Source organism: Pinus tabuliformis, chromosome 7 (assembly GCF_031772625.1).
Source record: "Pinus tabuliformis cultivar Carrire ecotype Pingquan chromosome 7, CPIR1, whole genome shotgun sequence".
NCBI lineage: Eukaryota > Viridiplantae > Streptophyta > Pinopsida > Pinales > Pinaceae > Pinus > Pinus tabuliformis.
The window spans coordinates 1,349,269,854-1,349,296,275 of NC_142293.1; the positions used below are offsets into that span (position 1 = coordinate 1,349,269,854).

Sequence of the window (26,422 nt, forward strand, 5' to 3'; positions counted from 1 at the left end):
GAAATTCCCGACATGGTATCAGAGCTTGTCCAGGCTCTTTGAAGACATCAAAGACGCTGAAGGAAGGATTCATTGCTTTAGCAACTTCTCCAGCAGCGTGAAGACTCAGCCAAGAAATAATCTATGGTATTTCTCAAGAATTTTTCTATGTTACTGTTGAAGACAGACAGTGAATTTTAAATACAGTAAAGTATTTGAAGCATAATTTAAAGTGTAAAGAATGGCCAGCGTCAGCACTAGCGTGGGTATGTTTAATACTCAGCTCCCACTATTAAATGAGAAAAATTATGACTATTGGGTAATGGTTATGAGAGCTTTTCTTTTCTCAGAAGATTTATGGGAATTTGTTGAAGATGGTTTTGAAGAACCAGCAAATGAAAATGAGTTTAATAGCTTAACTCAGGCAGAGAAAGACTTGTTGAAGAACTATAAGAAGAAAGATGCTTTGGCCCTCTACTTCTTGTATCAAGCAGTGAATGAAAGTGTTTTTCCACGGATAGCAGCAGCCAAGACATCCAGAGAAGCATGGCAAACTCTCAAGACAGCCTATCAAGGCATGGAGAAAGTGAAGATAGTAAAACCTCAGTTCATTGAGGAGAAAGCTTGTGATAAAATTTTAGAGAAAACAGTGAATGATAAAAACTGTTTGTCTCGTGGTGAAGGTGATGAGGAGATGGCTGAAGTACATCCCCAAATAGTGGCGCCAACACAAGGGCAGCAAGTCGCACCCTTGAGGAGAAATGAATGTGCTTCTCCAAGCACACCACAAGAAGCAACAAATGAAGGTACAAATTCTTTGTTTGCTTTATCTGGTCATGTTGATGACCCTGTTTATTTAGAAGATGGAGTTCAAGATAGGAAATGGACATAACCCATGAATGGGAGAAAGGAATTGAAGTTCCTTGAAGATCTATTTAAAGAATATGGAGTTCGATATGTAACTCTTGCTAAGATGGCTGAGATGGGCTTCACTGCCAAAACCCTTGTCAATATGACAGAGGAAGAGATTGAAGATTTGATGATGACCCTGGAAAAACTCTATCATATGAATCTTCCTATAGGGGAGATATATGGAATTAAATCTGTCATAAGAGCAGAGAAGTAGCAGGTCACTGATATTCTGACCAAACCATTGGATCAGAAAAATTTCGAATTTTTGATGAAGTGTCTGGGTATGACTGATAACCCAGCAGTTGAAATTAAAGGGGAGTGTTGGAATGTAATTTCAACTGCAGCAACAGTTGAAAAGAAATCGCACTTTCACCTGCAAAAAATCCCAGTAGTCCATCTGTCTTTATTCCAGCAGTCTATCTGTCTTTATTCCAACAGATATTATTTGTTTCAGCGTATTCACGCCACCGCCATAAGTGTCTTTTCGCCCTTTACCTGTTTGTATTCCCAAAGGAGGAGGAAGATCAGATCTGGGCTCTGCGCAATAACTGCTCACCTACAGCATTAAAGAAGAAGCATGGCCGAGAAGGAAAGTACCAGCCTCGAGCCAGCCGCAGCATTTATCAGTCTTGGGTTTCAGCACAACCGACTCAAGAAATACAGCAAAGGATCAGATTTGTTCATTATGTGCAGCAGAGACTCTGTCAGAGAGTTGAGGCGGTTGATGGATAAGTTATGACCGCTTCCTGCACTATATATGTGAAGACACAGCAGTGTAGAAAACAGTTAGATAGAGAGCAAAGGGGAGCACGCAGCAGCGTGAAGTTTTGCAGGGCAATACGTTGCAGCGCGTATGTGCTAAATGAATGCAGACATAGATTGAAGTGCCTCTGAAGAAGGCATGTTGGTGAATCCCTCTGTTAGAAGGAGGATGCTATTTGTGTGGAACTGAAGCGTTCCTGATGTAATCCCTCTGTCAAGAGGAAGATGCTTTTCAGCATAGTTTGGTGAATCCCTCTGTCAAGAGGAAGATGCTCTTCAGCATAGATCGGTGAATCCCTCTGTTAAAGAGGAAGATGCTCTTTAGCATAGATTGGTGAATCCCTCTGTTAAGAGGAAGATGTTTTGTAATAGCAGATGAGAAATCTCTCTGTGTGAGAGGAAGACATTTGTATCAGTTGATTTACTATTTATAAATAGAAGTTCCTTTTTGTGCATTGTTGTTACACCGTAAGTCGAAAAATACTTGACGTCAAAAATCTCCGTTGCTGTTACACCGTAACTCAAAAAATACTTGACGTCAAAAATTTACGTTGCTGCAACACCAAAAATTTACGTTGCTGCAACACCAGTGACAGCAACTGAAAAAAGACTGCGTTGCTGCAACACCAATTACAGCAAAGCGATTTTTTTTTTGTTTTCGCTATATTAAAACAGAGTGTTATTTTGATTAGTTTTTGATCCTGAGGCAAAGTAGAGTATTATTTTATGCTCTGTTCTTGTGTTTTTGAATTATCAGAAATCCTCAAAATAGAGTATTACTCTCTATTCATATTTTTTTTGTTGTTTCGGAATTTATCAAAAAATTCTCAACAGTAGAAACAGAGGATTTTTCCACTGTATTTTGTTTGGAATAACCAGAAATTCCCGACAATAATCAGCATGGATTGTGAGTATATAATCAGCGGCTCTTGCTGAGGAGAAAAAGGAGCATGCTTAAGCCCAAGACGTAAGTCGTTAATCCATTTGAGCCTGCAACTCTTTCCACATCTCTGTAGACCTGTATGAATGTAGAAGGTTTATTATTGCGATGCATATAAGTGATTCGTGAATAGCCTTAAAAAAGGAGGAATAAGATGATTCAAATAGTTGTGAAAATGAATTATTATGAGTGACGTCGTGAAAATGAATTATTATGAGTGAAGAGATTTGAAGTTTAAATTACAGTTCATTTTATAATAATAATTATTAGAATTGAAGAATCAACCCAATTATGAATTTCTTTAGATAATTAAAAAAATGAATGCAGAAGTATTGTGATGCATATAAGTGAATATGATAAAAGAAGAAGAAAATGATTCAAATAGTCGTGAATTATTATGGGCGAAGAGATTAGAGGTTTAAATTCAGGATACACTGGAGCTGTTTATAATGGTAGCTATTGGAATTGAAGTACCAGACCTTCTCTAGACAGCTTAAAAAAAATTAAAATTGTGCTTACCCGCCTGCTTGGCCACATAACTCCAGCAGCCGATGAGGCCATTTTTTGCCATGTAGTTGATGAGTTTGCTATCTTCTTCGGGCGACCAAAGACCTTTTCTCAACTTTGGTTTGGAGGAAGTTGGGGGCGCTTGTTTCTCAAACCCTAACAGTGGGCCTTGTTTGTACGCCATTTTTCACCACGTGGATGGCTGAGCTCCGCTCTCTGAGTGACTTCGCAGAAACCGCAGCACAACACTTAGCCCGCAAAATAACCAATTGGAATAAGTCTCACTTTCCTTTTTTTCGCGCCAACATTCTCTAATCCTCCATAATCATTAGTAGGCCAGCTGGGTACCAGCTTTCTCTGCTCCCTTTTTCTCTGAACCGTGCATCATTGATGTGTGGCCTTCCGACATATTTCTCCTTGCTATTAAAGACGTTTCTGCGAAAAATTATTCTTCGCCTAGCATCGTGTTCAGTCATTCATCTCATTGTGATTATACATGTTATCTTCAGTTCTTAATTCCAAGTAATCAAATGTGATTTGAACACAAAAGTATTAGACAATGACATGGAAAAATCTGCAATCACTCAAACTACAACCAAAGAGACTTTAGAGGAATTATTGAGACAAACAAACAAGAAAATACTTCCCAGCCATTGGAATCAAATTGCGTTGTCTATTTCATCTCACCAATGCCCCCGACAATCACGCATAATGAAACAATAATGGTTCGTCACAGGCATCTTTCAGAAACAAAACAGGAATAATAATAATGAATATATTATTGCTGAGTCACAAACACCGTTTCTCAAAACGACAACGCGATGGCAATGTTCAGCTATTGTAGATGTCCTTCAGTAATTTGATGGCGATGTTTACCTATTGTAAAGGTCTTTTCGTTTTATTTTATTTTAAATTATGTGGTTTTTAAGTTTCGGCCATTAATGACCATGTGTACCTATAATTTTAAACGAGTTTGGTTACACAGCAGTCAACCATTATTTATTATTTTATATTTTAATACAGTGAGAGTGAGAGTAGCGGAAGGATGGAATTTGACGGGCAGGCCTCTTGAACGTATTTGATGGTTATAAATTTTTAAAGACCGTTTTGTCAGACGTGTTTGGAAAGTTTCAAAACCTATTTTTGACGGTTAACATTTTGTTGAAAACGTCATTAATACCCACTGAAGAAAGCGGAAGCGAAGGTAGTACACTGAGTTTCCAGGCGTTTGTTCTCCTCGCTATGGCCACTTGTCCGGCCTCCGGCAAGCCATCCTGTAAACGTTCGTATCTCCCCCTTTCAACTACTTGTCATGGTCCTATTGTAAGTGATAATTCTTGTGTGTGAATAATTTTACATCCACACCATGCTTCAAATTACGCTCGCATCAATGAAATTTTGAAATCGTGGGAAAGGCGTCCAAGAAAACTTAAAGTAAACGTGCCTTGTTTTTATCTTTGTTTTCGCACATTATTTTGTCATCTAAACTACACAACAGGATTTTGGTGGATGTTTGGTTGCTTTTGGTGGATGTCATGCAAAGGAGTATTGCTTTTGGGTTTTGAGTGGATGTTTGGGTTTAAAACTAATGTGATTTATTTCAACATTGGTATTTTTAAGTAGTAATGAATAATTGATTGTGTGGTGTTGCATTAAAGTAAGATTTTCATTTTTATTTTTGTGTTGTGAAGTAAAATTTGGAATATAAAATCAATTTTGATTATATTTAAATTAAGATATTTATATGAATAATGATGAGAACTAATGTCTTTTAATTACAATTCAAGCAAGTTTGTATTTAAAATAAATTTTGAATGCATAAATGGATTTGGTACTCCCAAAATTAAAAATCTTTCCTATATTTTGATTAAAATTAACCATTAAAAAATGTCATTTAATGGATACAAAATAATTTAATAATAATAATACTAATTCTAACATATTTTGATAGAATTCTCTAAATAAAATAATCAATATCAAAAAGATACCTCAATTCAATGGGATATCTTTTTAATATTGTATTTCATAATGAATTTTTCATTTAATAAATTTGTTTAGATGTAATTCTTTTTTTTTTGTTACAATGTATATTTTAAGACCACCATCATTTCCTTCTTTTATAAAATATTTGTGAGTAAAATTAGAAAAATAAATAAATAAAATTAAAAATTAAAAAATAAAGTTAATAATTATAATTAATAATTAAAGCAACTTCGATCCATCTTGCAATCTACCAAGAGGCGAAATATCAAATCTAAAAATACCTTTTTTAAAATATTTTATAGGAAAATATTTCAATTATAAAAACAATAATTATTTATTATTTTGATATATTTGTTTTAATGTAAACTTAATTTATAATCTTTTAATTTTAATAATGTTACTTAATTTAACTTAGTGACAGTATGCTTAATCTAAATTTGAGTATATTGTAGAGTGCACCTTGCTTTGTTTAGGTGCAAACAAGAGTAGACAAATCTTTTCAAATCTGATATCCCCATCATTTTAAAATGTATATATTTATTTTAATCCCAAACCTATTAAACATAGATAAAGATTAAAAATATAAAGAATTGAAAGCATAAACATGTTGATGACAAAAACGAATTTGAAGTCCAACATGATATATTTTTATCCAGAATAATTAAAGTTAAAGTATGCATTTTTATGTCAAATTAATCTTAAAAGAATAAAGTTCTATAATATTGAAGTCCCCACTACACCACATATTGGAGAATGAGATGTTGATTATATTTTTTATCCATTTACATTTCATATACGTAGGTGGCCCACATCTTACCAACCTTTTTAAAAATGTAGTAAAAGAAGTGACACATTTAGATTGGAGCATTTTTCTACTATGGCATAACATCTTTCCCTTTATGTTTCTCAAGATGCATTTAAATATGAGGAGATTCTTTTGCACATATATCCAATATCCATTTTTATTTGGATTTAATGCATAGCTTCCATGCAACATGAGGCATTTCTTTGCTTACATTATCATTGGAGCAATAGAATTTAGATACTTGTAAGTTGTGACATCAGTTTGAAACAACTAATAATTTGTTGTAAAATGAATTTCTCTTATTAGATGGATTTGAAAACTGTACGTTGGTGGTATGTTCTTGTGCCCTTTTAGGGTGTCATATATTTAATTTTTATATCAAACCTTATATTAGATAATGTTTCATCAATCAATATACCTAGGATTGACTATATACTTTCAATAAGAAAAATAAACATGTTTCAAATGCTCAACATTTTTTGTTGAAACGTCCACAATTGTAGTTGTCAAACTATTATAATTTAAATATATTTAATTTTTAATTTACATGTGTACAAGTTAGATTAAAGTGTATAGTCTCTAAATAATACACGAAGGTGAAAATTATTTTGATTTTCCAATGAAATTGTTTTGTCTAAAAATAAACTAGTTAAATACTATATGGAGCCCTTTTAGAGTGAGTTTCTTATGGTTTTATTCAATGTTACTTCAATACACAATGGTTTTTTGGTTTATATATATTTATTTTATTATAATTTTGGTTATAAATACAAGGAAATATTTGATCGAAGCATCCTTTTACCACATTTGATACTTATAAGTATTTTCTCTCTAAGAATGTAATAGTGGAGGAAATCATAACAGAATCCTATAACACGATGTTAGGAGATCTACAATGCCCATTTATTATAATTTTAGTCTTTTAATTTTTAAAAGGTCCAAATACTAATTATTCATTCTTGTTAACATTAGTGTATATCTCATTATCCAAAGAAATTCTAAGATATATATGGTAAAATGTACTTTATCTTTAGATCCACTAGTATATATTAGATTAAGTAAATAATAACATAAACCATATTAATTAATCTACTTTTGAGTTTTTATTGATAACATTCAATAGTTTTACTGTGTTGGTCATATTATATGTCCCATAAGATATCCTTAGTCCTACCTCAAATATGTTGAGATATGCAATGGGTATGTATTTACTCTCAATTACATTGCCTTTTTCCTCTTTTCTCATCTCTTTTGTGCCTTGATACATTAACATATTGATGGATTATGATAAGAAACAAATGAACTAATTTCCACTAAGAATTAGCCACCCTAACTAACTTGTATTCATTTTTATGCATAAAAACAATGAAAGGAACAATTGTTGTTCCCTAGTGACAAAACGACATAAACCAACAAAGGATGAATAAGGCACGTCGGTTGCAGTCAGGCCAGAGGATTAATCAGGAGGATCAACGCTAAATAAGAAGAATGTTAGAAGATAACATTTAGTTGTGAATCCCTCAAGATCTCCCGATCATGGGGGATCACATTTATCTTTTGCCCTTTTTTACTATAAAAGTGTAAACTGTAGGAGAAAAGGGTGATCTCTGTTTTATTTCGAATTGTAAATTTAAGTTACAAACTCGTGCTTTTGAGAAACACAATCGTATTGTAATGAGGATTGAGTTTAATGGTTAATACATAATTTATGTTGCTATTCATTCGTATTCTCTGAAGTAGCTCAACATTTGCTAGTGGCTAAGGGCCCGGCCTCTGGTGGATTACAACTGCTACCCTTTATGTTATATCTTTCTAATCACACAAGTTTGATTGCTTTGATGTTTTTCCATTCTCTGCAAGTTTATCTTGTTTGCTATTTGCCAATTTCCTGTATAGAAGTTAGGTTACTTTCCTTATGTGATTTGTAGCTTTGTCAATTGATTCCATTTATGTTTACTGTAGATTAAATTGATTATCAGTTAAGGTATTGAATCTTGTTGATTATGATAAAAGTGTGGTTATTATAGAATCATCTGAAAGAGATTGGTTATTGCTACTGAAATCTTGGTTGACATCATTTCCATCTAAATTGCTTAATTGAGATTGAATGTGATTTAGATAGAATCAACTGAAAGATATTGGTTATTTCTACTAAACTCTCGGTTGACATCATTTCCATTTGAATTACCTGTTTGATATTTTATTACGATTTCAGTTGAGGGTTAAGTCTTGATGCTTAGATGTAATATTTATGTTAACAGTTACAGTTTGAGTTTTATACAACATTCGTTCACTCTTGTATCAAAGTTTTATACTTCATTTTAAAAGCACTACTGTTTGGATTCATAGCATGCACATATTTTGTACACTCTTGGAATAAAAAGACTTGCCTGGGTTGATAATTAATGTGAGGCAATTAGGATTTTTAAAAGACACCTATTAGCACCCAACAATATATACAAATGCTATGGCATGTTTGGGGCAAGGAAATTTGATTTCAAATTCCAAAGACTTTATTGTGAGTGTTCCATGCAATTTCAAAGCAAGATTTGAGAATTAATAAGTCATTTGTGTGTTATGGTCATTTTTTTTATTTTATTTGTTATGATAAATATGTGAAAAATTAACATAATTATGTTATTGAAGGGTAATTTTGTAATCAAGAATTTATTGGTAAATGGTTAACTTATTGTAAGAACATTACTCCTGAAGGGAAAAATTTTAAACATAACGTTTCATGACGGGGAGCATAAGAACCCAAAACGTCGAAAAAAAAATGTATGATGGGTAAAGAGAAATCCAAATTCCAACCCTGGTAGCAGTGGTATAGACTGCTATTTGTACATATAGACTTCATCACTGAAATTGATCAATGAAAACCACGTCATTATAATCATCGATTGTGATTCGGATAAGCTTCACTCATACTAGATGCCTAGCCTATTAGATGGTTAATCTATTTTCTTAAATCCAAAAAAACCACAACTGAACAAACAATTTTTAGAATCATGGCACAATCAACCTTTATGTACTCTATACATTAATTTCATTTTTAGTTTTCTTTTTATATTTTAAAATAAAATTTTAACAAAAAATTTAATATCAAAATTTTGTTTGTCGATGCGATGTTCCAACATGTGACAATGTTAATATCTCTGTACTTTCTTGCTACCTTGCAGAGGACACCCTGAGAATCTTACCCACACCTTCGCTCGTTTGAATAATCATTCTCATCGGGTTGTTTTTATTGCACCCCATACTATGGAGCACACAAGATCCATGCCTTCAGGAAAGTGCAATCATTTTCCTGTCTGCTCAAGGAAGAAACCACTGCTTTTCATTCTGTAATGCCCCTCCTTTCTCGGAATTCTGTGTGTTTACTCAACAGCGTTGTCTACTGTGACACAATTTTGTTGGATAGTTAAATTCTCGTCAGAATCTACTAGAATAAAATTAAAAAATTAGTTTTAAGATTGGTTGAATTTATTTTTAGGGTGGGAATAAATTTATTACTAAAAAATCTTTAGAGCACTTCAAATCCTTAAACTTGACAACTATAACAAGGATTTTCAAAAATTTATACTAAATTTTTTCAAAATCCTACCAAAATACCTCTTATCTTTAAAGAAAAATTATGCCCGCTTAAACTGCAGCACTTACCCACACTTCTAGTATTTAAATGGGCCTAAGAGAATGAGGTCATCATCAAACTAAAAATAAGATATATGTCTTTAATTTGAAATTAAATTTCATATAAATTAATTTATTTACACTTCAAAGTGTCAATAAATTTATAAACCAATAAAAATATATATTTATTATACCAAATTAATTGTTAAAAAAAAATAAATTAAAGAATGAATTTTTAATATTTTAATATTATTAGTTTAAAAAGAAAGAAATGAAAATACTAAACAATAAATAATATAATTTTTTTTGAATTGTTGCAGTTTGATTTTTATTAGCAAAAAAAGAAGTATACCATATAGTCTAAAAGAAATAGACAGGAGAGTGGATTTCTCCTCCTCACTACAACATATAACAATGAATCAATTTCTACTCGTGGAGACAACATCATCAACCCTAAAGTGAAAACAAACATTGCCCGTTACAATCCAAAAACACTAGCTCCACTAATACAACATGCAATCAATTTTCCATTTCCGATACAACTACTAAAAGTGTAACCAACTAACTTAACTTTTCTAGCTACAAGCCAAAGTCATCTCCAAAACTTTAGAATAGTCATATGGCCATGAGACAAAAAGGTTGGAGGGGAATTTCCAATGAAGAGTCATATAACCATGAGCCAAAATGCCAGAGAAGGGAATTTGTAGGGAACAGTCGATTGTTAGGCTACCACTAAATCCCACAAAATATATAGGATGCAATTGGAACCACACCAACCATGAAGCAAACATGAACAACACCATCATTTCATAAAGAACAAGTACATCCACCACGCTTTGAGTACTGGAGAGAACCAACGAGTAGCATCGTTGATGGACATTTAACTTACACAAAAAATGTAAGTATCTAGGAAGAACATAAAGGTCACCACATATACAACACATTCCATGTTGTGAAAGCCAAGAAGGGAACCTCTACAACACTGAAACAAAATTTTCAAAATGTCAACAACAAAAAATGTCAGGCCAAATTCTAATCCTAGCTAGATGAGATGAGAGTGAGGTCCTCAATGTTGTCCACTCATGGATTAGTAAGATCTCTAGGAGGGTCGATAAGACCTCTAGACAATGAATTCGACACCAAAACAATTTCCACCAAAGCCAATATAGAACAAATCATATAAACATTAATTTCGTAAGATATGTTCAATTTCCTCCAACCCATAAAATATATTATAAGTTTTAATTTATTTTTCCTTGGAAATAAAGTGCAACATTGTATCCATTTTTTGATGCAAAGCCAAAGAGTACAAGAAATGGAGCCACCTCCTTCAAAATCTACCTGGATCCGACACCTCTTTCACATCTGCACCTACCACATGTAACTCTGAATCAAAATAGTATGGGCGTTCCCTAGTTTCTTTTGACTCCAACAAAAGAATTTACCTCCTCACATCAAGAGGAACAAAATAAAAAAATGTTCCAGCCGAGGCATAGGAAAAAGCCCAAATTCTCTTGAATCCAACATTGCCCATACTGCACCCCATACTCATCATTCTTTGATGAGGAGGAATGATGACCATAGTAAGAGAAGAGGAAAACATGTACAAGGCGCACGACCTACGAAACACGAAAATGAATAAACCATTGACCCTTGAACCCCTAGTCGAAGGACTAACAAATCATCTCCCAAGTGCCACACCAGAGGAGAAAATTCAAACCAATTTCCCAATTGAGGAGAACGCAAATACATAGAAAACCCAATCCCATAAAACCATGCCAAACTATAAAAGATCCCAATACCCAAACTCTCAACAAGAATAAATCCTTTTCTTAAGCCCACGGGGCTTTGGATTGACAGTGAATGGGTGCACTGTTAAGGCACTCCTTGAGATAGGTCACTGGTTCAAATCCACTATGAGTGCTTATCTACCAAAAAAAAAAAAAAACAACTCCTTTGCCCATAAGACACAACATTCTCCCCGAAGTGTGAACTCAACTAATTAAACAAAGTAGAACTAACATAAGTTGTAAGAAATCGGATGCCGAAAAGTATTTCCATGATGAGGGTGAAATCAACATTGGCATCTGTGACCTAATCCTTGTGTCAACGCTCTACGTGGCCTCCCCTTGTGCATCTGGTTGGGGCCTCTCGGTGCCTTGGATGCCATGGTTGAATCGCATCAAAATCTTGGTGCCCACTCCTTCAAAGACATGGTCACTAGTTGACCTCTAGACCAGGTTTCGTTCTTCACAAAGTTTGCCTCTAGCTCAGCCTTTTTCTCGCTAGGAGGAAACCCTAATAAAGAAGGAACAATACACTCACATTCAAAAGAGTTGCCTTAGGGGAATGAAGAAAAAACGAAAGGGATAACCAAGGATGCTCGAAAAGTGAAAGGAAAGGCCTTGGATATGCCCTTCCTCATTGACATAAATCCTTCAAAAACTCAGGAGAAGATGCAAGAAAAGAGGAAAAAGATAAATAATAAATACAACCCAATAGCCTAGAAAATCTCAGAATTGGAAATCCAGGACCCAGGTGTTGCAGTCTATAGAGAATACATACAAAAACATTCAGTAATATGTAAGTTCATGGGCATTTGGCCAACTGAAATTTCCCTGAACTGGTGGATATAAAGAAAATGGACACCAATGGGGATATCATACGTATCCAAAGGATTCTTCACAGTCATCTTTGACCTCCTAGAAGACAGAGATAAAATATTTGAAGCAGGACCCTATTTATACAATTTAGTCGAATTATACATGATATTTTGGAAGGACAACTTCACACCAGAAAAGAAGGATTTTACGAGAGTTCCAGTTTGGGTTCGCCTCTACTCCTTACCAACTAATTATTGCGATCCTTCGGTCTTAAACAGTATAGGAGAACAACTGGGGGACTACATCAAAATGTCTGAAGGCACCAGAACGGACGATTATGTTTCCTATGCCTGAATATGCATATACATAGATGTTTCTAGAGCCCTCCCAAAAGCAATAAAATTAATATTCAGGGACAAAGTATGGCTACAATGTATAGACTATGAACATATCCCCTTTCGATGCAAAAAGTGTCGCGAGAATGAACATCTTTTTCGAGAATATCCATTGAACAAAACCCCTCAATCTATAGAGTAGGCAAGCAAAAGAAAAGATAGCGAAAGATATACTAAAGTCATCTCCAGGAACAAGAACAATAGGAAAAAGGCCATCCCCAAGAAAAACCAATATAAAGAAGCAGGTCAGAACTAGTTCAATGCATTGAACAACACTCAAGAGCAAATGAATCCCAACGACCCAATAGGAGATGAAGCAAGAGAGGACGAAACGAACTGAGCAGAAAAAGAATATGATGATAGGGACACGGGCTACACCAATAGAGGGAAGGAATTCAGAAGATGATACAAAAATGGAGAAAGTAGAGTCAGAGGAAACACCAGAGGAAAGTGTCATAGAGGGAAGATATCAAGGGAGTAGACTTAACAACAATTGTAGAGGAATGGAAAAAATTGGATTAAATACCATATCAAAACACCAACTACAAAAAATTGAAAGTGCTTATCTCCTCGAGGAATATTTAAAACTCAAAGCACTCCACTGAGCACAAGAAAGCACAACATCAAAGGGCATCTTAGCAAATATTCCAGGAGGAGGACTCAACCTCAAAGGCTCAAGCTAAAAACGAGGCTAAAAGACTACCAATCAGCTCCTCCAAGAACTAGGAGCCAAATCAATCAATGAAGGAAAGGTAAAAGCTCTTTCTCTAAACCCATCTCCATGTCAATGAATTGCATTTCTTGGAATATTAGAGGACTGAATAGTCCTGGGAACAAAAGAATCTTAAAAACAGAATCATGTCTCATCATCCTGATATTCTTCTAATTCAAGAAACTAAAATAGAGTCGGTTCACCCCCTTCTCCCTCTCAACTCTTCTTTCAAGCCTTATAGCTCCTTAGCCAACTCGACCACCAATTCAGGGGGAGGTATAATGAGCATATGGAAAAACTACAAGCTTGAACTTATATCCTCTTTGGCCACTCATCATTCCAAAACAATGGTCCTGAGAATCATTGGCACCAACGAGAGTATTTGTATAACTAACATTTATGCCCCGCACAAGGTGATAGACTGAATAAAAATTCTTCAAAGCATCTCCAATCTTCTAGATCCAATACACCTTCCTCTCAAAATCATATCAGGCAATTTTAATATGATAACAAATTTGTTAGAGAACAAAGGTGGTATATGGAAGCTTGACAAGTAATCTGAGGCTTTCCTTACTAGCATTGAAAACCTCAACCTCATCGAAATTCCCACTAGCAAATTCATTTTTACCTAGAATAACAGAAGAGCAAGAGACCGTCAAATTGCCTCCCATTTAGACTGCTTCCTTTTATCTGAGGCAACTTATCTTACCTCTTGGGAAAAGGAGGTGAGAATCCTCCCACAAGAAGGCTCAGATCACTGGCCTATCTATGTTAAGATTCAAATTTTCAATGGTCTGAAAAACAAGCCTTTCAGATTCGAAGCTTTCTAGTTGGATCACACGGACTTCATGGAAAAAATGAAACAAAGGTGGAATTATTCTCCCACCAGCACTGTCAAGAAAATGTACACATTCCAACAAAAGTTAAAACATATCAAAGAGGAAATAAAAAAATGGAACGGAGAACCATTCGACGACATCATCACAGACAAAAAAACTTGGAGCAAAAATTGGAACTTCTCCAACAAAGCATAATTGAAGATGGTATCACGGAGAGTAGTAAGCAAGAGGAACAAAAATTACAACAAATCTGGGAGGAAAGAGCCATCCAGGAAGAGATTTTGTGGCAAAACAAATCTAGAATCAATTGGCTAAAATGTGGGGAAATGAACACCACATTTTTCCATAAATCAATGATACAACATAGGATAAACAATAGAATCTATGATTTGAAGAACCAAGATGGTAATCTCATTCACTCTCAAGATGAGTTGGAAACCGAGCTCACTCACTATTTCAACTCCCTTATGAAAGAGCCAAGGAATGACTAGGATCAGGACATTATAAATATCACTAATCACATCCCCAAAGTCCTCACAGAAGAGCATAAAAAAATGCTCCTTTGGAAAGTTTCCCTCCAAGAAGTGTAAGATGTGGTCATGGGAATGCCCAATGGAAAAGCCCTAGGTCCGGATGGTTTCACTGTATATTTCTACAAAGCTTGTTGGCCCATCCTCAAATTGGAAGTGCATGCCCTTGTGGAAGAATCTCACATTCAGAAGTCTATCCTAAAAGCCCTTAACTCCACTTTACTAACTTTGATTCCCAAGGGAAATTCCATTGATTCCTTTCACAAATTTAGGCCCGTAGCCCTATGTAATGTCATTTACAAAATAATCTCCAATGTTCTCGCCAATCGGATAAAATTCATCCTTCCTATCCTTATCTCCCATCAACAATCTAGCTATGTGGAAGGAAAATCATGGATAGTATCATCCTTTCTCATGACATCATCCACTCTCTCAAATCCCAAAAAAAAAACTAGAATGATGATTCAGCTAGATATGTCCAAAGTGTTTGATAAAATTCGCTGGGATTATATGAGACAGGTAATGGGAGCATTTCGGTTCCACAAAGACAGCATCAAGTGGATCATGGGGAATGGTGTCAAGAGATTTTTTCACCATCCTTGAGAATGGTTCCCCTTCGCAACCATTTAATCCTTCCAGGGGTATCAGGCAAGGGGATCATATCTCTCCCTTCGTCTTTGTCATTATGGATGAAGGGCTAAGCTACTCAATCTCTTCTACCTTTCATGTTAATAAGCACTCAAGTCTCTACCCCCATGTCTCTGCTCCCCCGTCCACACACCCAAAAATTGTGGATGATACCCTTCTTATGGGCTCCTAAAGATGAAAGAAGCTTCCTCTTTCATGTCCATTCTTTTCAACTTCTATTATGCCTCTAGAACCACTATCAAACTTGAGAAATCCAAGTTGTTCTTCTTTTACACCTCGCTTCCTATTCGTAGGAACATTGCTAGACTCCTAGTCATTCCCATTAGCACTCTCCCCTCCAATTACCTTGGAGTACCCCAAATAGACAGGCCACTCTCCTGAGCTTCTTGGGAGGACTTGATTAATAAGTTGGAGAAAGTAATTGCCAATTGGACCTTCAGATCTCTCAATCTGGTAGGTCGCCTTGTCCTGGCTAAATATGTTTTACAGATCATCTCACTCTACTTGTACTCGGCTCTGGAAACTTTAAAAGTCATTTAAAACAAAATCAGAAATGTGTAGATGAATTTCTTATGGAGAGGCATAGAGGTAAAGTAGAAATGGGCTCTATTGGCATGGGAAAAAAATTTCAAGCCCATAAAAGACGATGGCCTTGGTCTTACAGACACAAACCTCTTGGGAAAGGCCCTAGGAGACAAAAATTTATGGAGATGGATGGCAAAGCCCAAATCCCTGTGGTGAATACCATGGAAAGCCAAGTATACCCCTTTGCTCTCGCAGGAGAAAATTATTAGGCTAAATCGAAATATCAAAGGATCAGTCATCTGGAACCAACTGTGGGAGAATAGGGATATCATTCAAAATCATAGTTTCTGGGAAATAGGCAACGGAAACAAGGCTCTTTTCTGGGAGGACGCCTGGCAACAAAGGTCAGAACTTGATCAAGAAAAATGTCACCAAATCAAGGCTGATATGGAAAACGGAGGGAAGACCAAAGTCAGCTAATATTAGAAACTTAGTGTCAAAGAGGACAAATGGAAAATCTCGTTGGATCAAGCGGATTGGACTCCCCATATGAATCCCTAGGCCTGGTTGGATCTCTCATTAGAACTTGAAAAAAGACAAATCCTCCTTGAATCTATCGAGGATTACATCAGATGGGGTAAAAATTCAACTATACATTTCAATTTAAATGAACCATACAGATACAGTGCCAAGCTAGATCAACTTTAAGTAGACCCGAAGTGCAACTCAATCTGGGACATGAAGCACTAGCCAAAAATATCTATCTTTCTATATTTAGTCATGGAAAAAAAGCTTTTAATGTGGGACAACCTAAGAAGAAAAGGCTTCATCAGTACCTCAAGATGACTTCTCTACCAGCAAGAAGAAGAAACCCCCAATCACCTGCTAAAAAAATTCCCATATGCGTCCAAATTTTGGGATTGGATATTACTTGTTTTCAACAGCTCTGATCAGGATCCCTCCTCCATTCAAAGAACCATCATGAATTAGAGATCAACCTTCTCCTCACATCCTTTGATTAACAGAGCATGGAATTTAATTCCTGGTCTGATCTGTTGGGCACTTTGGAAGGATCGTAATGCAAGAATCTTCCATGGCATCTCCACTCACGAGGAAATCATACTATCAAAGATCAAAAGTGCAATCCAGGAAACTATGACTTCTCTACCTACTCAGACTTTCAAAGCCCATCCCACTACCTCCGAAGCAATAATTTTCTCAATGCTAGATCTCCTTTAGATTAAGGTACACGAAGTCACCCCCTCTTCAGGCATGAAAGACAAAAAAACATCTGGAGGCCGCCAGAGCAGGGGGCTTACAATATCAACTACGACGACGCTGCTAAAGGTAATCTGGGCCAAGTTGGTTTTGGAGGAGTCTTCAAAAACATAAAAGGAGAAATAATTTGGATATATGAGGGAAATATAGGTTTAGCCACAAACAATGCCGCAAAACTTCGTGCCCTAGAAAATGGAATTACCATAGCGTACAACCTAAATCTCAATCCTCTAATTGTGGAAGGAGATTGCACGCTGGCCACTCAGATAGGAAAAAAACATCAACAGGGCATCAAGGTGGATAAAATCTCGAAAAATTGGCGCCTAAAAAAAAAAATATAGTGGATCAAATAAAGAATAGACAGCATGACAGGCCTTTATTTTCAAGCCATTAGAAGGAATGATAATAAACTAGTGGAAAAACTGGTGAATGAGGGTACTGCAGAGACCCTACGTCTAAATTCCATAGCTTTGTGGGATCTACAGGATAGTGACCTTCGTCAGCATTGCGCAACAATCAATGTCAAAGATAACCACTCTACCGAACAATAATTGTTCGCGTACCCTTCATGATTTCATGGTTGATTCTAAGTACCGTAGGAAGGATAGAATTGTGGTGCACACGCCCAAACTGTTAGGAAACCAGCTCACAAAAAGATAGAAAAGATAGATCGATGCCTTAGAAATAGGCCTCTTCGTGGGGGCAACCTCCTTTACATTACACAAATGAACAATTCTTAGATGATTCAAATGACAAAACCTCCTTTCTATATATAGGAGTCTAACAGGTCACAATATAACCAAGCCGACTTAACAATAATAACATAAAGGCATAAAAATAACAATAGAGGGATTCTATGGGGCACAGTGATAAAAATATAGGGACAATAGGGGCACAATAATATTAATAAGGGATACAACTACAATAGTAATGGGGGAATCACTAGTATTAAAGGGACCTAACATTCCCCTCTCCTTCAAAAAAGTCTTGTCCTCAATGCTTGAGTAGTTTTGGATGCTTCTGTATAAAATTCTCATCATCCCATGTCGAATCTTTAGTGGATAAGTTTTTCCACTTGATGAGATACTCCATAATTGATCGATTTTGTAGCTGTCGAGTTCTTGTTTTTGTGACTGCTTCCGGTTCCAATATAATTTTTCCTTCCTCGTCAAGTTCTAGAAATATTGTTTGAACTAGGAGCTTGTTGCCTATAACCTTCTTTAAACATGAAACATGGAAAACTGGGTGCACTCGAGAAGCTGTAGGAAGATCCAATTTGTATGCCATAGTACCAATCTTTTGCAACACCTTGTACAGACCATAGTACTTTTGTGATAATTTATTATCCTTCTTAGCTTGCTTGAGGGACATTTGTTTATATGGTTGTAGTCATAGGAATATCCAGTCACCTACATCATAACTTCTTTTGCTTCGATGTTGATATTCCTGTTGTTTCATTCTATTCTGCGCCAACACGAGGTTATCCTTTAAGAGTTGGAGAACTTCTTGTTGATGCTTGATGTGATGTTCCACTTCTTGAACCTTAGAATTTTCTCTTAAATATGATGTGATGGATGGTAGCTGATATCCATAAAGTTCCATAAATGGGGTGATTTTTGTTGCAGTATGGAAGGAAGTGTTATACCACCATTTAGCCAGAGGCAACCATTTGACCCATTGTGTCTGTTTATCATATACAAAGCAACAAAGATATCCTTCCAAACATTTCTTTACTATCTCAGTTTGCCCATTAGATTGAGGATGATAAGATGAGCTATGAGCTAACCGAGTACCAAGACAAGAAAATAATTTTGTCCAAAAATTTCCAATGAAAATGGGATCTGTATCACTTACAATAATCTTTGGGTTTCCATGTAGCTTTTGAATTGTTTCCATAAATGTAGTATAAACTGTACTAGCTATAAATGGATGTGGTAATGAACAAAAGGTTGCATACTTGGTAATTCTGTCAACTACCACCATGATGACATGCTTTCCTTCAGACTTGGGTAAACTTGTGATAAAATCCATTGAAATCTCCTCCCAATGTTGGCTTGGAATGGATAAAGGTTGTAATAGGCCTGAGGTCTTAATTGTTTCAACTTTATTTTGTTGGCAAAGCAAACATTACGCCACAAACTTTTGAATATCCGATTTAAGGCCATCCCAAAAAAATTCCTTCTTAACCCTGTGGTAAGTTTTTAAAAATCCTGAGTGCCCTCCTAAGGGTGAAGTGTGCAATTCCATAAGAATCTTTTGTTTGAGTTGGGATTTTTACAAAACTATAAGCGATCTTTGTACCATAAAGAATCATTTTTTCCAGCTAAATGTATCAGATGTACTAGAATCTTGTTATAACTTTCAAATACGTGCCCACACTTCTTTGTCATTCTTCTATTCCTCCCTTGCTTCATTTATCCAATCTGGTTGGATAATAGAAATGGCGCACAAAAATGCTTCCACATCCTCATCCTTTCTTTGAGAGTGCATCATAACACATCTTTGTGACCCATTTTGGTTGCTCTTTAGGGGATAATCTTTGTTCTGAAAAGTATTTAAGGCTACCACGATCCGTTTTTACCTTGAACTGTCTTCCCATTAGGTAGGGTTGCCATTTCTTAAGTGCATGTAGTATTTCCAACATTTCCTTCTCATAAATAGCTTTGTGTAAATACTTTCCCTTGATTGGATGACTTTCGAAAGAAATGGATCTTTCATCTTGCATTAAAATAGCACCAATTCCATTTCCTGAAGCATCACATTCCACAATAAAGGTTTTTGTGAAGTCCGGTGTAGCTAAGACCGGTGCTTGGCACATTGCCTCTTTAAGATGTTCAAAGGCCTTTGTTGCTTATGGAGTCCATGAAAATGCATCTTTCTTCAATCATGTTGTTATAGGTGATGCTATTCTCCAATAATTCTTAAGAAACTTGCGATAATACCCTGTCAACCCGAGAAGTTCTCGCAGATGCTTTATGGATGTTGGGATTTTCCATTCCTTAATGGCTTTAATTTTGCTAGGGTCTACCTTAACACTTTCATGAGATACAATATGACCCAGATATTCCACCTCTTGTACTCTGAAGAAATATTTGGAGCTTTTTTCATATAAGTGTTTCTCCTCCAATAGTTGTAACACCCTGTCAACATGTTCAACATGATCCTTCCAAGACTTGTTGTAGATTAGTATATCATCAAAAAATACTAACACAAATTTTCTAAGGAAGGGTTTGAAAATGGAATTCATCAAACCTTGAAATGTAGAAGGTGCATTGGTAAGGCCAAAAGGCATGACCAAAAACTCATAATGACCCTCATGAGTTCTAAATGTTGTTTTTGGAATGTCTTCAGTCTTTATTCTGATTTGATGATATCCTGAATGAAGATCCAACTTGGTGAAGTAAATTGATCCATGCAATTGATCCAATAATTCATCAATGACAAGAATGAGAAATTTATCTTTAATAGTGAGCTTTTTGAGCTCCCTATAATCTGGACACATGCGCCATGATCCATCCTTCTTGTGCACCAATACTACTAGAGTAGAGAGAACTTTGACTAGGCTTAATTATACCATCCTCTAGCATTTTTGTAACCATATGTTCAATTTCACTCTTTTCGGCATAGGGATATCTGTACGGCCTGATGTTTGGAGGAACACTTCCTGGAATCAAATGAATAGCATGATCATGCTCATGAATAGGTGGGAGAACTTTGGGAGTCTCAAATACCTTGGAATGATTGTCCAAGACTTTTTGGAGATCTGGAGAAATAGATGATTTCAATGTGGAAACATCTAGCGAACATAATTGTGAAATTACACCTTGTTGTTCCTTTTTTAGAAGCTTTGTAATACCGTTAGAGCTAATTATCTTTCTCGGTTTCCCTGCAATACTCTTTAATTCAACTTCCTTTCCTTCCATAGAAAATTTCATGAAAAGTTCTTGAAAATTAAAAGGTATTGTACCCAAGGATTGTAGCCATTAGACTCCTAGTACAACATCAACACCACCAATTGGAATGGAAAGCATTGGGCTATTCAATACATATTCTCCCATGGATAGCTTGATATTATGGCACTTTCCAGAGAAATTTATGGTTCCTCCACTTGCAACCATCACTTGACACTTTCGTGTTGGATATAGGAAGCAATTCAATTCTTTTGCTATCTTACAATGAAAAAAATTATGGGTACTTCTTGAATCAATCAACACTATTACCTTTTTCTTCTTGATATGTCCTTCTATCTTTATAGTTTGAGGAGTGGTAATTCTAGCCAGTGCATTACAAGATATGGTCGGATTCATTTCTTCTTTATCTAGGGTTTCTTCCTAGAGTATATCCTCTTCTTTTGACATTTCTTGTTCCTCTTCTTCCTCCTCTTTAAAATATATGTAGAATAATCTCTTCTCAGCACACTTATGACCTTTAGTGTATTTGCTATCACAACTGTAACAAAGCCCTTTTCCTATTTTTTCTTCCAATTGTTGTGGTGTCAACCTTATAGGTTGTGGAAGGCTAGGGGAAGCAACACTTCCATCTTTATAGTTGTGAGTGGTAGGATTACTGGTTGCAATAATTTTACTTTCCATTTTTCTTGCTAACCTGAATGCTTTCTCCAATGAATCAGGTTCCCAAAGGCGAACCTCATGTTGGATATTATCCTTTAAAGTCCCTATGAACACATCAATCCTATGCTCCTCTGGAATATCTTTTACCGTTATTTTCAATTTTTGGATGTCCTCAATGTGCTCGATCATTGAACCCTTTTGTTTGAGACTTATCAATTGGCTAAAAAAGGTGTTGCTTTTTGTATCCTCATAATGTGTTGTCATTTATTCCGTAAAAATTACCCAAGTGAAAATTTGTTTATGAGAGCAAAGCCATCGATACCATACAAACTGATTTGCTTCCAAATATAAAGTTGCAATACGTACCTTTTGTGTGTTTCGTACATTATGGAGATCGAAAAATTGCTCCATCTGTAGTATCCATGTTGTGGGATCCTTGCCATCAAACTTCCTCATATCGATTTTTGGAATATGGTGGGTCTTCAATCCAACATTAGAGTCTATGAAATCATGATTAACATTTCTTTTGTTCTCATTGAGTTTTCTTTACTACCCTTTCACCATTAGTGACCATTCCCTGTAGCAACTTTATCAAATTTATCTTCAATTCTTCCATCTAATTATCCATGCCTTTCATCTTAGCTTCCATATTAGCGTCCATGCCATTCATCTTAGCTTCCATGCCATTCATATTAGCTTCCACGCTATTCATCTTGGCTTCATTTACCTTTAGTGAGAGTGAAATTTGTTGTACTTGGTCTTGTAATTTTGATATATCATGTTGCATTTGTTCCTCTTCTTCATTAGTCATGCTAGAGCTTTCAAGTTGCTTACTAGGTGTTTCCATTTTCTTTCTTCGGGGCATTAATTAATGCTAATAATTCTTCACTATTCCCTTTGTATTCCTTCAAACTAATTTTTCCAACTAATCTTATTAAAAAAAAAAAAAAAAATTACACACCTTTTTTTTCACGTTGTAAGAGCTCGATATTGAATCTGTTGTATCTCTGTAGCCGCGGATCTTGAATATCTGAAATCTCGTCCTCCGATATTCCTTTGAGTCCTCTTTTTAACCCGCAAGTCTCATCAAGATTGGATTCTCCAAGGAAGCGTTATGCCAAATCTCCCACTGTGACCTGATTATAGACTAGTTCAGTGGAGTGAACTTGTATGACATGCCGCATCTCACTGTTTCAACCTTAGGTTCTGAAAATGATACTCACATAACTTCTTACGAAAATTCAATTTGATATTCAGAGCGAATGTTATGACGATTTTTCCAAGGTGACCTATTTGAAATGTAATTCGGGGGTCTGCAAAAACCCTAACTTCCTCAGATCATATCTCTGAGAATATAGTGAGACAAGCTTTGAAATTCAGACCCGAGGATCTGTGCAATTTTGTCTCAAATGGGTTTTTTTTCACTTCTGAAACATCACAGAGACAAAGTTATAGCAAAAATGCCATGATTTCCTGTTTGGAGCAGCGAATCCCTAGAATCCAAATCTCTAATACCAAATGTTAGGAAACCAGCTCATAAAAAGATAGAAAAGATAGATCAACACCTTAGAAATAAGCCTCTTCAAGGGGGCAACCTACTTTACATTACACAAATGAACAATTCTTAGATGATTCAAATGACAAAACCTCCTTTCTATATATAGGAGTTTAAGGGGTCATAATATAACGAAGCCGACCTAACAATAATAATATAAAGGCACAAAAATAACAATAGAGGGATTCTATGGGGCACAGTGATAACAATATAGGGACAATAGGGGCACAACAATATTAATAAGGGATACAACTACAATAGTAATGGGGGAATCACTAGTATTATAGGGACCTAACACAGACCCATCCTTGGCTTGCTGCCTCCCAGTCACATCCTCTTTTCTTGGCTCTTCTTCCACCACCTCGCATTTGATCTTCCCACGCTTCCCCTTCCCACCCTATTCCCCACTCCAGGTCTCCCTTCATCTCCTAGCCCCTATATATATCCCCCTCACCCTTCTCCCCCTCATTCTCCCATCTGACCTCATTCCTCTTTATTTTTTCTTCGCTCCCCAACCCTTCTTCTCTTTTCATGGCCCCCAAGAATAGATCCATCCTTGGATCCAGTCGGAGAGGTGGGCACAGTCACGTAGCCTCCCATTGGCATTCACTCGGTTTGCTCCCCACTACTCGTGTGGAAACCTCCGTGAGGCACATAACTTTGAACTACATGAAAATGATTAACCTTGAAACTCAACAACACATTGCCAATTGAGAAGCCCAAGCTAATATACTTCGAAGAGAGGTCACAACTGAGGAATTCGATGCTAACTTCGCCTGGATTCTGGATCTTGCCCTTCCCCAAGTGTGCGAGAACCTCTTCGCGCAAACTATCGAAACATGGTGGCAAATGAAAACCATCATCAGGCTAGCGATTTAGGAGTAGGAGTGCACCGAGGCACTCAAAACAAATATTAATAGTTTGATTGAGAAGTTTGTAATTTATGTCGAAGCCATCCACCACTATCGTTTTATAACTCGGGACACACCACAATACATTGTTATCAGGAAGAAGTCGATGGTGAAGATCCATTCTATCGTTGAAGGGCCTCTAAACATTAAGAAAGAGGCCACTGAGGCCTCTACATGTCATCCAAACACCACTGCGTAGTAGGAGGAGATTACTCAGGAGACTCCCATTAGTTTGGACGAAGATCTAGTAACCACCAACCAAGAATGACTTCAACAAACTCCTTTTTGTCTCTCTTCCTCTACAGAGGACTGTCTGTCACAGAGGAAAATGACTCAGGCCTTGTCTGCTTTGCTATTGATTTTTTCTACACTCTCTGTTTCTATACTCTCTCATTTGAGAATGTTGTAAAGAGGGTTCTACATTGTTTCCACCTAAGGACTCAGAACCCATTTTTTCCAAGGTTGCATTGTAAAAAAGATAATACCACAACCATTTCAGGCATTTTTGTTGGTCCTTGTGTCGGGATCTCTCTCCCAAACAATGTAATTTGTCAATTCCTTCAGTAATATCTTATATTTTATTCACAAAAAAGTTGTAAGAAACCCTAGTACATTGAGTCCAAGTAATTCAGGAAGATAAACCAAATAAAACCCAACAAAGTCTTGAAGAAAAATGACACCTTAAAAGACTAAGAAATAACCTTGTTAAATTCAAATACACACAGAAACATAACTGAGTTGAAATCCAAGTACTCTTGGAAGAAAAACCGAATACAATGCAACGAAGCCCTTATGAAATACAACACTTTGATATACAAACCAATAAACTTTCTATTTTCAAAGACACTTGAAATAGAATCAGGTTATCAATAAGCAAAAATAATTGTTGTAGAAGGAGATGAAATACCTCACCATGCTTTAGCAGACTATCCAAATAGAAGAAATTTGAAGTAACGGATGCAAGCTCATCACGAAAACTAAACTCTATAACATGCAAAAGATAAACTAAGAGAATCATCTTCAAACTAGACTAGGTGAAAGACAGTGAGGATAGAACCTCACCTCTTTACCCACAATGCATGTACCTCCACCACCTTTTACCTCATATTTATAACAAATAGACCTACAGTTCAAGCCCCAACCCCATCATTGGATTTTTTCCATGCCATAACTAAATACAAACACATGTAGAGTAAACATAACATATAAATAGGCCCCAATGCCACCCTCATTAACACACTCATCAAGGAATAAATAATATATAATTAAATGAGTAAATGATTTTTATTTGATTTATAAAAATTAAAAAATGATTTTTTGTTGTTTAACATTGAATTTTAATTTTTATAAATCTTATTAATGTAGTAAATAAATAAATAATTAAAAACATTTACAAAATATTAAATTAATAAATTACTATATGTATAAATATAGATTATGTATAAAGATATATTTCAAATCCAAATTATATTGCTTATAGTCTCCATATGACCATAGAGGATACATATAATGTTTATGAAGGTTCCAATTTGAAGAAGGTACCTACGCGCTACATTTGTTTGGTATTTTATTTTCATACTCTTTTGGCATATTTTCATTATTCACGTGGTTTTTTATTACAATTGAGGAAATAATTCATGTGTCTTGTTTTGCATCTTATTGTGGTAGGTTTTCTCTTTATTTATCTTAAAACTCTAGTTCTTGAGCTAGTTATCATTTAAATTTGGTTCTCTCGGAGTAAGTGTTAAAGGCTTATTAACCAGGAACAACTCATTCTTGGTCCTCTCTTCTCTTCTCTTGTGGTTTCCTCTTTTCTATCAACTATTTGGTTCCCACTTCACTTATCGTTGCTCCTCCCCGGTGGGTCTTGGCATTCTTGGAAATCTCCTAAACTAGTTGTCTTCATCTTTGGTTGGATCATCACAAGGATTGTCAAAGTTATACCCCTTCTCCTTTCCATCATATATCTATTGATCATCCCCTTAAGGTGACGAGGATGATGTGGTAACTAGAAACCAAATTGTATAACATATAGATAGAACACCAAACATTATAATGTAGCCTTTTGGGAAAGCACTCCCCTTCAAATTCATGCCACTTTTTATTCCACTTGAAATCCACAACGAAATTAACAGTTTTGAATAGGAAGTGGACATAGAGAAAAGATTTCTTATTGATGTTGAAGTTGATGAAAATATAGACAATTGATTGGCTAATACAAAGAACATGTCCACAAGGAAAACCAAATACATTGAAACAATAGATTTGTACAAGCAAAGAAAAACAACTCTAAGTAAGGTGGTTATGGAAATGCCAAAAGATAAACAAGAAATGATG

The 26,422-nt window shown here is 35.8% G+C and overlaps 1 pseudogene; it reads left to right on the forward strand.

Moving 5' to 3' along the window:
- Nucleotides 1-874: 874 nt before the first annotated feature.
- LOC149252554 (floricaula/leafy-like protein FL1 pseudogene) overlaps nt 875-26,422 on the forward strand; it is an 87,666-nt pseudogene continuing 62,118 nt past the window's right edge.